This window comes from Mesocricetus auratus, unplaced genomic scaffold, assembly GCF_017639785.1.
Source record: "Mesocricetus auratus isolate SY011 unplaced genomic scaffold, BCM_Maur_2.0 Super-Scaffold_100003, whole genome shotgun sequence".
In the NCBI taxonomy this organism is placed as follows: Eukaryota; Metazoa; Chordata; class Mammalia; order Rodentia; family Cricetidae; genus Mesocricetus; species Mesocricetus auratus.
This window is the reverse complement of record NW_024429188.1, coordinates 48,238,779-48,252,838: the sequence shown is the minus strand read 5'-3', so window position 1 is coordinate 48,252,838 and position 14,060 is coordinate 48,238,779.

Genomic DNA, 14,060 nt, shown 5'->3' with positions numbered 1-14,060 from the left:
GAAGTTACTTTTTTTTCATTCCTAATGTGCATAATGACACAAAACATTGATTTTTCTCTTTTTTAACTTTATTTTTATTGAAAATAGATTCTTCTTTCATACAATACAGCCTGACTACAGTTTCCCCTCCCTCCATTCCTCCCACCTCCCCTTTTTCCCCTGATCCACTCACCCTCCATCTCCCTTCAGAAAGGAGCAAGCTTCCAAGAGTCAACAACCAAACACAGCAAAACAAAATACAATAAGGTAAGGCAAAAGTCCTCACACTGAAGCTGGACAGGGCAGCTCTGCAAGAGAAAAAAGAGTCCCAAGAGCAGGCAAAAGAGTCAGAGACACCTCCACTCCCACAGTTAGGAGTCCCACCATACAACAAGCTAACAGCTACAACACATACCCAGAGGACCTGATACAGACCCATGTAGGCCCCATGCTTGCTGCTTCAGTCTCTGTGGGCCCATATGAGCCCTGCTTAGTTGATTTGGTGGGCCATGCTCTCTTGGTGTCCTCCATCCCCTCTGACTCCTACAGTCTTTCTTCTAACTTCTTCCACTGGGTTCCCGGAGCTCCGAGGAGAGGGACCCAATGGACATCTCTGATTTAGAATCTGTCTCTGCACAATGTCTGGCCATGAGTCTCTGCACCTGCTTCCACCTGCTGCCAGAGGAAGCCTCTCTGATGACAACTAGACACGGCACTGATCTGGTCTTCTGGCAGGTGTCAACACTGACTTTTCTTAATTGGTGGAACTGGAGAATGAAGACAGACGCTGCATGTAGTGTTACAGGAACTACACTGCCATCCTGAAGCAGACAGAAAGACTGAGGAAATAGCTTGGTATGATGATGCTTATCTATGACCTCAGCTTTTTAAAAGTGGAGACAAGAACATCAGAAATTCAAGGTCATCTTTGAAGCAGCCTGGGTTATGTGAGATTGTTGTGAGGGTGGGAGGGGGAGATAAAACCAAAATAAAGGAAAGACCCTCATCCCTGGGAGCTAGTCTGCATTTTAAAATATTTTTATTATTATTTATTTACATGTACATGTGTGTGTAAATGTATGAGGAGGTCACAGGGGCATCAGATTCCCTGGAACTGGAGTGACAGATAGTTGTTAGCTGCCTGATGCATGCTGGTAATCAAGCTATCCTATGTGTCCTATGCAAGAATAATATGTGCTCTTAACCATTGAGCCATCTTTCCAGCCCATCTAGTTTACATTTCTGCTGGTATGAGTTGACTTTAGCAGAACTGATAAAAGCAAATTTGTCTGTCTGTTACAGAGACGTGTGCTTTCCTAAATATATCCATGGCAATCAGCTTACTTGTCAACCTGAGACACTCTAGAGTCACACTGAGGAGTCAACGAGTGATTATCTAGACAAAGCTGCTCTGTGGGTGTGTCTGAGGGAGATGGTCCTGACTACTTAATTGACATGGGAAGACCCAGTTCATTGCGGGTGGCCATCCCCTGGGTTTGGATTCTGAGTTGTAGAAAAGCAGAGAAAGTGAGCTGAGTACTAGCCAGCATGCCTGTATTCATTCTCTCTGCTTTCGACTGCTTCAAGCCCCTGTGACCCCATTATGATGGACTGTAACCTGGAGTTAGGAGCTAAGCTAAATCCTTTCTCCCCCAAGGTGCTTGCCATGCTATTTTATCATAACGATAGGAAATGAAACTTGAACAACATCTCCAAAGGCTAATCAAAACAACTACAGGACTGTGGTTTCTTTTAGGGCCAGATACTTGTGATCCTGAATTTAGCCATACTAATAATCCTCTCTCACACCAAAACCTAAACAAAGAACCTTGTAAAATCACCTTACAATTTCTTTTACAAAACTGTTGTTCTTGAGACAGGGTCTTGTGTATCCCAGACTGGCCTTGAACTTGTTATGTGATGTCCCGCGCTACCGTCTCGCCAGCAAGAACGACGCAGAACACTCGGATCCTTCTGCAGTAAAGCTTTAATGCATCTTGAGAGATAGATGATCAGCTTCTTAGAGGGAGACCCCAAGCTAAGAAACCCAGCCCCTTATATAAGCCTAGGAGCTCCGAGTGAGACGTGTAGAGCCGGGATTGGTGGTTTGCACATCACCCCAGATGACGCCACGGGAGAGGCACAGCTTAAACGGTTAACTCCAACTGACAGCAGATGTCAGCGCCATCTTCTAACGGTTAACTCCAACTGACAGCAGATGTCAGCGCCATCTTCTAACGGCAATAGCGATAGCGAGGGCGGCTCCTCACATCTCCCCCTATTCATTTATTTTTGAAGCAATAGGACACCCACAACTTTGGAGTGGAGATAGAGGTCAAATCCCCATGTGCAAATTCGGAACATGTACAAAGCTCCTCTCCAGGGTCTTATCCCCAGAGAGAGCCCTGACCAGTCCGATGTCGTTTTTCTGGGGGAAGGAGATCATGACATAGAACCTTCATGCAAGATGACTTATCTCCCAGGAGAAAGTCGTTATACCGCAGACCTCTCCTGTGCAGTGCTTAGCCTTGCAACTCCTTGGGCTGCTGAAGCCTACCCACTCTATCCCGTGCAATGAGACTAGCCTCGTGGGGTGCAAGAGCTGGGAGGCCAGCGACCTATTGCTTTAACATGGTTAACCAAATGTCAGGGAGGCTCCGTGTTCTAAGGCAGCAAGTGCTTGTGCCACCACCACTTTGTCTCTTTTGTTTGGGCTCTGAGCTTACACACCATCCAAAGCATCAACACTATTCCACAGCAGAGAACTAGGCTAAATGATCCTACCCCCACCCATTCCTTAAAATAAGAAAATGCAGATGAAATCCAGGAGGAGAGGCCTTCCATCAGAGAAAGATCCAGATGCGTCGAATTCACTTGCAGGATCGCCATTCTCAACTCACGGAGTGTCTGCTCAAACTCAAAAGTCCAATTCTGTAATAAATGTTGAGACAGAGCTTGTGACAGGTTAGCTGCTCTTGTAAAATTCTCATATTGTACTGAAGTGACACAAAGGCCAGGCAACTTTTGTTCACATCCCAATTGGGCCATCTGCCACAATATATCCAATTGTTCCTGAACCAAATTAATCTGTTGGTTTACCAACATCAGGCCTCCTTGTATCTGAGAATTGGCAGTGGCCTGTTTATCTAGGACCATGGTCACAGTGGCCTATAGTTCATTAATGGTTTGAGTTGTCTGCACAGTGGCAGAAAGTGCAAGGGCCGAGGCGGTAACCGAAGCAGTAACCGCGGCGGTGGCTATCAGGCCCACAATAATAGCAGAGATCCCAAAAATCTCGCTTTTCCCTAAACAAACTCAAATTACTTGGCGTCTCAACAGGAACTGGAACAAATCGAGGCATGCGCATTACCAAAGCAAAAGGGTGCTTAATAGCATCCCAGCATAATGCATAAAAACAATTCTAAGCAGAGCAATTTATTTCTTTCTGATTCTTACCTAAGGTATCATTACTCACAACCCAAATAAAGGGCAGCCAAACACAAATTGGAGCAGCTGAATAATTAGTTCTCTTAAAAGGGGTATACTTAACATTGGAGGAGGACCAATCAGATGATCCATAGCTCTGTCCCTCACTCAGACTGTTGCCTAATGCCCCTTTCCAATCAAAAGTAATCTGTCCCTTCTCACTATCATAGGAGAAAGATCAGTACAGCTTCCATTAATTCAAAAGGATTAGCATTAGATCTTTCTGGATCCATATGAATAAAATTATCCTTTAATGAAGAAATCACAGTAAAGCACAAGCTTCCTACCAATGACAAGGTTCTCTCATCCTGAAAACTCTGTATCTGAGGATCTAAAGGCAAAAAGGCAAGCCCCAACTCTCTATTAGTTGTGAAAAATCTAGGGAACACCTGGGCATTCTGCATCACTGGCATCGGTAGGGGGAAGGTAGACATGATGGCCCACCGTAACTCTCCCATCATACTAGGAACCATCATCCCGAGTAGGAGAGTCTTCATCACCCACTTGGCCTCCATCCTTCTTATTCTGGAGTTGTGAAGGAGCTCTTCGAGTGAGTCTTTCAGGGATCCACAGGGGGTTTTCTTCCTCCTGTGGAAAAACACACACAGCTCCCCTGGATCTTATAAGAATAGGATCCGGGCCTTTCCAGAGATCAGTCAAGACATCTTTCCATTTTACCATTTCTTTTGGCCTATCAGGCTCTAAACTGTGGCGATCGGCCGCAGTGTGGCCTTGGGCATCAGAGTTCAAGAAATTAAGGGTAAAAAGTGCCATGGATACAGCAACTCTTGGTACCGAGGGTAGAACATCCTCAATACTCCCCTTTTGTTTAATCAGATATGATTTGAGTGTACGATGGGCACGTTCCACAATGCCCTGTCCTTGAGGGTTATAAGGTAGGCCAGTTAGATGGGTAACATCCATTTGCCGACAAAACTGTCGGAATTTTTGAGAGGTATATGCTGGTCCATTGTCTGTTTTTAAAATTCTGGGTTTTCCCCTAAGCACTCCAGGCCTCAAGGCAATGTTGAATCACATATGAGGCCTTTTCCCCTGTTAGGGGTGTGGCGAACATTACGCCAGAACAGGTGTCAACAGAAACATGAACATATTGAAGCCTTCCAAAAGAGGGAATATGAGTAACATCCATCTGCCACATCTGCAATGGTCTAATGCCACGTGGGTTTATTCCCATGTGGGGAGTAGGTAAGAATTCGCAGCAATTCTGGCATTGAGTAACAATTTCCCTAGCCTCTTTCCTGGATAGAGCAAAACGACGGCGCAAGGTCTCAGCCGTCACATGAAAGCGCTTATGGAATTCTTTTGCTGCTTGTGCATGGGTAGACAAGGCAGCGGCCACCAGCTTTGTAGCCTTGTCCGCTAAGTCATTCCCTAAGGACATGGGACCTGGGAGTCCAGAATGTGCTCGGACATGGGTAATGAAAACAGGAAATCTCCTATTTAACAAGGCAGCTTGTATCTTTTGAAAGATGTTAGCAACTCTGCTGGAGGATCTTATTATTCCAGCTATCTCAAGGAGATTAACTGCATTAACCACATAAGAGGAATCTGATACAATATTGAGGGGTCCTGGAAAAGCCTCAAGAACCTCCAGTACTATCAGACATTCTACAACTTGAGGTGAAGTTTCATTATATTGTTTAGATATAACCCTATCCTTGACCACATAAGCTCCCATACCAGTTTTTGATCCATCAGTGTACACCACAGTCCCATCTGGGAGTGGGTCTTTAGCTGTCACTTGTGGAAACACTATAGCCTGGTTTAGGGCAAACTGTAAAATTGGATGCTTTGGAAAATGATTATCAATTTGTCCTGAAAAGGAAGTAACTAAAACTGCCCAATCACTAGATGTGGCTGCCAAGGTCTGAACTTGTGCAGCAGTATAAGGCACAATCAAGGAATCAGGATCCCTGCCAAAATGTGTAACAGCTGCTTTTATTCCGCGAAGCGCGAGCTGTGCAACAGCATCAGGGTACCAGTCAATAATCTTAGCAGGGGAAGCATTTGGATGAATCCAAAGTAATGGTCCATGTTGCCACAGGACTGCAGTTGGCAATTGAGCTGTCTTAAAAACACACAGATTAAAAGGTAGTGACTCCTCAATACGTTGTAATTGTGCTTCCTGTAAGGCCTCTTCCACCATCTGTAAGGCTCGGTGGGCGGCAGGGGTAAATTTTCTGGGTGAGGAGATATGAGGCTCACCCTCCAGGAGATCGAAGAGGGGTTTTAGATCAGCAGATGGAATTTTTAAAAAGGGCCTCAACCAATTTATATCTCCCAGAAGTTTCTGAAAATCATTTAATGTTTGTAAGTGGTCTTTGCGAATTTCTATTTTCTGAGGAACTATATTTTTGGGAGTAATCATTGAGCCCAAAAAGAGCCCTGTATCTGCAATTTGAACCTTTTCTGAGGCAATCTCTAATCCCCACTGTTTTAATTCAGCCACCAGCATGGGGAAAGCCTTTTGTAAAACATCTAACTCTTTGTGACAAATAAGAATATCGTCCATATAATGGATAACGATTAAAGATGTAAATTGCTTCCTAATTGGCTCCAAAGCCTCCTGCACATACAGCTGACATATTGTTGGGCTATTGGCCATGCCTTGCGGCAGTACCTTCCACTGAAATCTCTTGTCTGGTTCCATATGATTAAGAGAAGGGATAGTGAAGGCAAACCTTGGTCTATCCCGTGGGTAAAGTGGAATAGAGAAGAAACAATCCTTAATATCTATAATAATAAGCTTCCAATCTTGAGGAAGTGCAGAAAGCAAAGGAAGGCCTCTTTGAACAGGGCCAAAAAGATGCATCTGATTGTTAATGGCCCGCAGGTCATGGAGTAATCTCCACTTCCCAGATTTCTTCTTAATAACAAAAATTGGTGTATTCCATGGGGAGGTAGAAGGCTCTAGATGCCCCAGCCGTTCCTGTTCTTGCACTAATCTTGTGACAGCCTCTAATTTTTCAGAGGATAGAGGCCATTGAGAGACCCATAACGGCTCCTCTGTTTTCCATGGTATGGGTCGTGAAGCCTCAACGGCCCCTAAATAAAACCCAGTCCTTTTCTACCCCGATTTCCATGTTGTGTAATGGGTGTTATTCTGCCTTGTTCTTGCCTACCCAAGCCTCTACCCTTTGTATACCCCATCTTTGCCATAATGGCTGATGCCTGGGGGGAGTATTCATTAGTTAGGGTCATGCCCATGGCTTGTAACACATCCCGTCCCCATAAATTTACAGGGAGTGGCAACACATAGGGGGTAAAACATCCCTGTTTGCCCTCAGCATTCCGCCAGGTTAAGGCTGAGGCACTGATGGCAGGAGAGGACTGGTATCCAAGACCTTGTAGAGAATGAGATGAAACAACAGTGGGCCAAGACTTCGGCCACCAATGGAGTGAAATAATGCTTTTGTCTGCTCCCGTATCCATTATCCCTTCAAATTCTTTTCCATTAATTAACAATTTTATTGTAGGTCTCTCATTTAGGGGTATAGCCAGATAGGCTGAATCACTTCCAGAAGATCCCATAGCCCTTTTTTGTAAAGTGTAGGTTTCTCCATCCCCGAGGGAGGGCAGCAACACCAGTTGTGCAATTCTATCTCCCTGCTTTATAGAAAATACACCCCGAGGGCTAGAACAGAGAACTTGAATCTCCTCTTTATGATACGGGTCAACAATTCCAGGATATATAATGAGTCCCTGTAAAGTTAAGGAGCCACGGCCCAGAATAAGCCCAATGGTGGCAGGGGGCAAAGGTCCAGGGGAATGGACTGGGACCGGTTGAACATTCATTTGGGGCATGAGTAAGAAGTCGGAGGCGGCACGCAAGTCCATTCCGGGGGTTCCTCGGAAGCCTCTACTTCCTCTTGATTGCTTTTCTGAAATTGGTTCCCATATTTCTGAGGGCCCTGGGACCATGGGCCCCGTGACCCGTTTTTTGATTGGGGTACCTTGGGTTCTTCAATAGGGGGCAGAAGCCTCCCTTTTACATCCCGGACTGACCTGCACTCACTAGCCCTATGATAACCTTTACCACAATGATGGCAAAGCTTCGATTCTCTTGTTCTTTCAGGGGCTTGACAATCTTTCTTAAGGTGCCCCATTCTCCCACAATTAAAACAAGCTTTTCGACTAGATAAATCTCTACGCCTGTGCGTTTGTAAAATGGCGGCAGCTAGTCCTGCATTGGTTAGGGGTCCCCCAGCTCCCTGCACACTCTGAGCCAATCTTGTAAACCTTTGCTTTTGCGAGGGGCGATAGCCGCTCGACATTCCTGGGTTGCTTGTTCATAGACAAGTTGCTCAATCAGGGGCATAGCTTGTTCTGAATCACCAAAGATGCGACTGGCGGCCTCTGTCATTCTGGCCACAAAGTCTGAAAATGGCTCTTGGGGTCCTTGGACAATCTTTGTAAGGTGTCCACTGGACTCTCCCCTTTTGTGAGGGCCTTCCATGCTTTAATAGCGGCGGCCGACACCTGACCATAGACACCCCAGATGTAGTTGGTTTGATTAAGGGCATGTTGACCCTGACCTGTCAGCATTTCAAATGTCCACTGCCTCTGATTCTCATCTTCAGCCGTGGCATTAACTCTAGCTTGTGCCTGGGCTGCATCATACCAGAGAGCCTTCCATTCCATGTATTGTCCCATGTTGGGAAGCACTGCTTTCACTGTCGTCTGCCAGTCAGTGGGAGTCATGGCAAAATTAGCAAGCCTTTCCACCTGTATTGTGGTAAAGTTAGCATTGACCCCATAATTACGAACGGATTCAGCCAATTCTTTGATTTGATTGTAATCTACAGGGGTATGTACTCTTCCGCCTTCTGCATTCTCGAATACTGGAAAAGCTACTTGTATTTTTCTCCGTTCCTCTAAAGGTAAAAAGGAGTCAGTACCAGTATTCAGCCGAAGCTCATACTGCGGAGGCGCTGAGGGGCGTGAGCCCGCCGGATTTATAGGTGGTGGCCTCACATTCATTTTTGTTTTCAGTGGCCGGTGTCTATCAGGGTGATATCTTTCTTCCTCATACCGTGCCACCTCCTCCTCTAGACCACCTTCTTCGCTAGAATACAGAGTGTCAGAATCAGAATTATCTAGCTCCAAGGCTTCTAGCTCTACTGTAGGGTATAGACTAGCTTCTGGCTTTTTCTTTTTCTTAGATTTGTTAGGGGGTGAATGATCACTCCCTTCTCTCTCTCCCCTTTCTTAACTTCTTGGGGAGGGCCTTTTTCTTAGACATGTCTTTCCTTTTGCGAGCTCCCATTCTCTCACTCCGTTCAGTTTCTGACATGCTATCCTGAACTTCCTCTAAGGTTCCCTGACTTTCTATTATAGCAGGGTGACAGGCCTCATCCTCCAAGCAGTTTTTAACTAGCTTCCAAATGGCTTTGGTACCTAAGTGGAGATCTCCTTCTGCATGCTTCCTGTCTAGTTCTTTACCTAGCTTGTTCCATGAGGCCACAGTGAGGGACCCGGAACAAGCATACCATGGTGCCACTCTATCTACCTCCTTCACAAAATTTTGAAGTGTTCGTGGTGCAATTTTAAGATCTCTTTGTTTTAGCACAGTCTGTAGGGCAGTAACCACTGACTGTGACAACCCCATCGCGCTGGCGGCTTATCTAAAAACGGCGCTCAACTCCGTTACCAGACTGACAGCACCAGACTGACAGCACCAGACTGACAGCACCAGACTGACAGCACCGTTCTGTCAGCACCAGCCACGATGAAGGAGAAGGACAAACAGGACTAGCACCAAAGCCTCCACTGACCCGTCCCACGGTGATGACAAACTAAGGCCAAAGTCGAGAAAAGGGGTATTCAGGATAAAGCATACCTCTCTGAACTTACGTCCCTGCAGTTCTGAATCCGCCCCGTCTTCCGAGGGGTCTCCCGCGGCGCCGGCGATGTTGAAGAGTTCCCGGGTTTCGGCACCAGATGTCCCGCGCTACCGTCTCGCCAGCAAGAACGACGCAGAACACTCGGATCCTTCTGCAGTAAAGCTTTAATGCATCTTGAGAGATAGATGATCAGCTTCTTAGAGGGAGACCCCAAGCTAAGAAACCCAGCCCCTTATATAAGCCTAGGAGCTCCGAGTGAGACGTGTAGAGCCGGGATTGGTGGTTTGCACATCACCCCAGATGACGCCACGGGAGAGGCACAGCTTAAACGGTTAACTCCAACTGACAGCAGATGTCAGCGCCATCTTCTAACGGTTAACTCCAACTGACAGCAGATGTCAGCGCCATCTTCTAACGGCAATAGCGATAGCGAGGGCGGCTCCTCACAATGTACTACAAGATGACCTTGAACTTTTGACCCTCTTGTCTCTGCTTCCAGTGCTGGGATTACTGGCATGCACCACCACACCCAGTTTGCGCTGTCCCGATTGAACCAGGGCTTCATGCATGTTAAGCAAGAGCTCTATCAGCTGAGCTACATTCCCAATCTGCAGAGTCCAGTAAGGCTCCAGAGACAGACCTGACTGGGGTGAAAAGGGAATGAAGAAAAGAGACAGATGGACACACTGACAGAAAGCTAGGATTGTGTGGTCTGGGCTCTCAGAGAAACTGCAGCAAGTGTGGGGTGTTTATTATATACAGTTGAACAAGGAGACAAGCTTATAGCATACATAGGCAGAGTTTCTGGTACACAGCTGGATCAAGGGGACAGGATTAGCTAATGTTAGTAGGAGCAGTCTCTGTATGCGAGCTATCTTCAGGCCATAAATATCTGAGGGGAGAAAGCTACTGTGGACATTTTCTGCATACACTATTAACTTCCACACATGGAAGCCAGGCAGTGATGGCACACATCTTAATCCCAGCACTAGGGAGGCAGAGGCAGGCAGATAAATCTCTGCAAGATCGAGGCCAGCCTGGTCTACGGAGTGAGTTCCAGGATAGGCAGAGCTGTTATACAAAGAATCCTCGTCTCAAAAAACCAAAGTAAACAAACAAAAAAAAAAACCTATCTCAAAAATCAGCAACAACAAAATCCACACATGGCCCAGAGGAAATTTTTGACATTTTCTCTACATCTGAGGCTATGGTTCTTGACATGGCCACATCAGCAGTCAGTACCTCACACTCAGGACTTCCTACAGCAGCCTCAAGGAAATGACTGGTTTTGTTTTGAAGGCTTTCTTCTTCTTCTTCTTCTTCTTCTTCTTCTTCTTCTTCTTCTTCTTCTCCTCCTCCTCCTCCTCCTCCTCCTCCTCCTCCTCCTCCTCCTCCTCCTCCTCCTCCTTCTCCTCCTTCTTTTGGTTTTCAAGACAGAGTTTATCTAAATGTCCTGGCTGTCCTGAAACTACCTTTGTAGACCAGGCTGGCCTCAAACTCACAGAAATTTGCCTGTGTCTACCTCCCCAATTCTGCTGTTAAAGGCATGCGCCACCACTGCCCAGCTGGAAACATTTTATTTATTTATTTATTTTTTGGTTTTTACGAGACAGGGTTTCTCTGTATTGTTTTGGAGGCTGTCCGACCAGCGCGGCCTCAAACTCACAGAGATCCGCCTGCCTCTGCCTCTGCCTCCCGAGTGCTGGGATTAAAGGTATGCGCCACCACTGCCCGGCTGGAAATGTTTTTAAGATAAGTGAAATAAGTAAACTATATACATTTTAAAGGGTTTATTTTAGTTTTAATTATATGTATGTGTCTGTGTGCAAATTTATGCATATGTATGCAGGTGCCCTGAAAGGCCAGAGGAGGGTTTCAGATCCCCTGGAGCTGGAGTTACAGGCAGTTGTAAGCTGCCAGACATGGATGCTGGAAATCAAACTCAGGTCCTTTGCATTCATAAGCACTGTGTTATGTCTCTGGGCCCTAGTAAACAGTGTCCTTTTACTTTATCTTTCAATCTTGCTTCATCTATAACCCTTGTAAATCACATCCTCTGAGTAACGAACTTAGAAAGCCACAGAATCGTATGAAGAGCCATCGTGAAGACACAGACTCTCTGTTGTCTCTATCTCCAGACGCCCATGCTTAAATCTGAAATGGATGCTCTCTCTGTCTTTACTTACCTTGCTTATTTACTTTGCTTCACTCTGAGAGCAAGATCATGAACCACAGTGGTGCCATCCCCATGGCAAGCGTGCGTGGAGACCCACTAAAGGCAGACCAGGCTGGGGGTCAATCACAATCCTATGGATTCATTTGTAAATCATCTTCTCTTCTTTCCCTGCCACTCTCGATTCAGCCAACACCCCCCAAAACTCACCTCCCTATCTCTACCTCCCTCCCAGCTGGCCATTAACCCAGGCTGACCTCGAACTTAAAATTCTCCTACCTCAGCCTCTGAAGTGCTAGGAGTACAGGTGTACAACACCACACCCAACTCCCTTCCCTTTCTTTTCTTTCCCTCACTCCCTGCTTTTCTACTCCCTTATTTCATTCTTTTTTTTTAATTTCTAATATAGGGTCTCATGGGTCCCAGGCTGCCTTCAAACTCACGGTGTAGCTGAGGATGAGCTTGAATTTCTGATCCTCCTGCCACCTCCCAAATACAGGGATTACAGGTGTGCTAGCATACCCTGCCTTCTTACTCATCTTCCCATGCAAGCCCTTTCTCAGCTAGAGCATAAACTATTGTGATTTATAAATATTCTGGGTAATTATGTGAAATCATTGTTCTATTCACTAGCAAATAAGCTAGAAATTAATCTGAGTTCCACCAGGGGTTGGGGCAGACAGGAGTGCTGTCCTAAGCCATCCTCAAAAACAACTTGGCTTTTTAATAATGTAATTTCCTTTTTTCTGTCCCCTCCCCCAACCAGCCAGGCTCAGCTTTGAGCTCCACCACACTGCTGGTTTCCTTGGTAACCGCCTCCTGTTCCCACTCCAGCATCTCTTGTTCTTCCTATTCTATCCTCTCTATAACTGTGGGACCAAGGGGGAGCTCTCCTGATTCCAGAAGGGACTGCTTTGGCTGTGGCCCTGGCCCCTGTTGGGGATTTGTGAGCAGTAGTGGCCAAGCACCCCATGCCAGGCACAGCGCTAAGTGTTCTCTGCTCTTCCTAAATTCACATAAAAACCTTTCAAATCCTGTGGAATTTCAAATTAAGTATTCACCAGATGAAATGTGTTCCCTGGTCAGAGCTGAACAGGCTGGGTAGGTATGGATTTTGAAGCCTGCCTGACTTGAAATCCTAGTCTGATATTTGTTTGCTGTGGACCTTGCAATTTAATCTCTTGGAGCTTGTTTCCTGCCTTTAAAATAAGAATAGAACATATATTGAGCTTTTTCTGAAAGCAGGTACTGTGTGTGGGGGTGTGTGTAATGGCCCCAAACAGCAGCTGGCACACAGGAGATGTTACATAAATGTTACTGATGGATGCTATTATTACCACTCCTCCCTCCACTCACCTCTGGATATTTTGGCTAAAGCAACAACAGACCTGGAATTCTGTGACTGACAAAATCTTAGGAGTCACACAGGAGGAGTATGCTTTTGGTCTGACATGTCTTCAAGTTTTTAAAAATATTTTTTGATATTGTTATATAATAGCATCATTTCCCTCTTCCCCCTTGTGTCTCAAAACCCTCCCATGAACAACCATTCTTTAATTGTTGTCATACATATGTATGTATATACATATATTCCTAAACACATAAGTACAGCCTGCGCTATCTGTATATATTACTTGTATGTATGTTTTCAGGGTTGACAAACTGATATTGATAACCATTTGGTGTGCTCTGATTTCTCCCACCCTCAGGATTCCTTAGTTGCCCAGTTGAGGTCTCCTGGAACTTTCCCTTAAAAGTTCCTTTTAAGTCCTGATGTTATGTGATATTTTGTGTTCTGACAAATAAAGCTTGCCTGGATATCAGAGGATGGAGCTGGCCACTAGTTAACCATAGGGGCCGGGCAGTGGTCCCTCAAGCCTTTTATCCCAGCACTCAGGAGGCAGACAAAGGAAGTAATAGGGCGGGGCAGAGACAGGATCTCAGACTTTTTGGACCAGAGGAACGGAGACAGGTAGGAAGCAACTGGTGGCTGTTCCCAGTTCTCTGATCGTCCAGGTTTTTACTGTGATATCTGACTCTTGGTTTTTTTTTGGGGGGTTTTTTTTGTTTTGTTTTTTACGAGACAGGGTGTCTCTGTATTGTTTTGGAGGCTGTCGGTCCAGCCTGGCCTCGAACTCACAGAGATCCGCCTGCCTCTGACTCCTGGTTTTTCTTGACTAATTAGGATCATGCTTCATCCTGTGCCCAGGGGCAAGGCCCAGCTTCTGGGCTCTGCCTTTACTGTACTCCTCTACTGGCATCTAGTTTACCATGTCAGGCCCCCTGTCTGGAGGGATCACCTACCCTATTACCTATAACCCTGGGCGTGGAAATTCAAGGTGGCACTCGAGCACCAAGGCCAAAGGCCTTTACAATTCCAAAACTCATACAAAACCAAGGCTTTGATTTTTTTTTAGCATATGGTGACTCAAAGCAAGCAAAGCTGGTTCCTTGGGTGTGTTCAGTCCTGGTAGGAAGCCGAGCAGTAGCCGAGCAGTCACTATCAGGTGACAATCCTGGGACTTCCAGGCAACTGTCTCTGAGCGCCTTTACACGGA